The sequence below is a fragment of the Pan troglodytes genome, chromosome 18 (assembly GCF_028858775.2).
Source record: "Pan troglodytes isolate AG18354 chromosome 18, NHGRI_mPanTro3-v2.0_pri, whole genome shotgun sequence".
NCBI lineage: Eukaryota > Metazoa > Chordata > Mammalia > Primates > Hominidae > Pan > Pan troglodytes.
The window spans coordinates 24,429,014-24,431,276 of record NC_072416.2 but is presented as its reverse complement, the minus strand read 5'-3'; the positions used below and the strand labels follow the sequence as shown (position 1 = coordinate 24,431,276).

At 49.4% G+C, this 2,263-nt stretch overlaps 1 non-coding gene across 1 annotated transcript; it reads left to right on the top strand.

Annotated features, from left to right (window-relative positions):
• Nucleotides 1-635: 635 nt before the first annotated feature.
• TRNAL-UAG (transfer RNA leucine (anticodon UAG)) lies at nt 636-717 on the top strand. Its single transcript has one exon. It is a non-coding gene; the product is annotated as a tRNA-Leu (tRNA).
• The last annotated feature ends 1,546 nt before the right edge of the window (nt 718-2,263 follow it).

Here is a 2,263-nt window from a genome sequence, read left to right as displayed (position 1 = left end):
GGGAGGCTGTGGAATGCCGGCTGGCTGGGGCACCCGAGGCTAGTTACTTAGCATCTCTATTTTCCTCCTCTGTAAAATGGGTCGCACAGCTTATGAAAGCTTAATAGTTTTTGATATGTTAGGAGCCCACACATGCAAAGAATCTGCAACAACGTTCAATGGTTTTCCTCCCTGAACTCTTGATTCTTACATCGCGAGGGCAAGGGCTAGGACATGAGGCCACTCAGGGCTACAGAGGGGCCTTGAACTGGACAGAGCGTCTGCACCTTGGGGACCCAACATACAAACTGGGGCTCCACGCAAGATCCCAGCCCACCCGAGAGGAAGCGGCAGCACGGGAGCGCCCCTACGTGGCTGTAGGCAGGATCACGCCCAAGGAAAACTCAAAATCAAATCCAAACACACTTGTGAGGATTTAATATTAAAAATATTAATGTTTGATATGTAGGCACTCTTCATTTTAATAGTGCGTTCCTAGTGTGTTTACTGCTGCTGATCGCGAGAGCACTGTGACTCCAAGTCTCCATGAGCAACGCAGGAGACAGCGGTTCTATATTGAGCATGCGCAAACTTTGAGGGCAGGGCGCCTGCGTCATCACACTAATATGCTGGCGTAGCAAGCTCTACGAGCGGGAGGTAGCGTGGCCGAGTGGTCTAAGGCGCTGGATTTAGGCTCCAGTCATTTCGATGGCGTGGGTTCGAATCCCACCGCTGCCACACCCCAGAAGGTCTCACTTTTCTATCCATAAACCATCTCTTTATGTAGTTCTCTATGTAGTCCTTTGCCAACTTCTCTTCCTTTTTTCTCCTTTCTGATGTCTTTCTTTTTTAAACCTTTAGATTGCTTATAATGGATTTTTTTTAATGGAAGGGGGAAGGGAAGAGAAAAGGCAGAAACTGCAGTGCAGGCTCTTTCACTGTCTAGCCCAATACACAAACCTCTCTTTCACCTACCCATCCAGCTCCCTCAAAACAAAACACATCTCCCCATTTCCAGGGGAAAGCATCTGAGCTAGCTTGAAAAGTTCCCAACAGCCTGTCTGGGTCTTCCCGGGGTTAGTTGGGGGTGCTTGTAATCATGACCTGAGTTAGGGACGGGGGTCCCTTTCTGGCCTGCTCCGTGTACTTTAGAGGGCTCCAGGGACCCCATAAACCTCTGTTGTCAGGTGACCCTGGAGTAGTAGGGGTCTGGCCCTATGTGGGGGTGCCAACCTTGAGGTCTCTGCTTCATTGATTCACCTCTTACTTGGTTTTCAGGCTTGATTTAGGGGCCTTCATTTATAAACAGTTGTTGAGCTGTTTATGAAGGGCCTACTATGTGCCAGAAACCGTGCTCGTCCTGAGGCTGTGGTGGTGTACAAGGCAGGCATGTTTTTGAACCCATCGACTTTGCAGACATTGTCATTTTAATTAATTACACCTGTGAGGAGTGTTAGGCAGTACAGCATGCTAACCTGGCCCCTGAGAAGCAAGGAAGTGACATTTAGCTGGGGCCTGAAATTGAGATTAGCCAAGTGAAGGCGCGGGAGGGGATTTCCAAGAGGGAACTCCTAAAGAGCCTGGTAAGGCTGAGACGCTGTGAAGGTAATTCAGGGCAGCTGCACAGAGAGTGGAGGTGGAGTATTGGCAATAGGTGAGGCGAAGAGATAGGCAAAGAGGGCCATGAATGCCGAGTTAAGGCTTTGAACTTGGTCCCTTCCCAAGGGCAATGGGAAACCATGCAAGGCTTTTGAGCTAGAGAGTGGCATGTTCCAATTTGGAATTTAGAAAGTTCACTGGTTGGGCACGGTGGCTCACACCTGTAATTCCAGCACTTTGGGAGGCTGAGGTGGGTGGGTCACCTGAGGTTAGGAGTTTGAGACCAGCCTGGCCAACACGGTGAAACCCCGTCTCTATCAAAAATACAAAATTTAGCTGGGCATGGTGGTACGCACCTGTAATCCCAGCTACTTGGGAGGCTGAGACAGGAGAATTGCTTGAACCTGGGAGGCGGAGGTTGCAGTGAGCTGAGATCGCACCACTGCACTCCAGTCTGGGCGATTGAGTGAAACTCCGTCTCAGAAAAAAAAGAAAGAAAGAAACAAAGAAACAAAGAAAGAAAGAAAGAAAAGAAAGTTCCCGCTGGCAGCAGGGACAGGAGGTCCCATTCAATGCCTATTGCAATTGTTTAGGAGAAAGGACAGTGGTTTGTACCACAATAGTGGCCGGGTGCGGGACAGAAGGAGGGAGTCAGGGAGACATTTTAGAGATAGATTTGACAGAA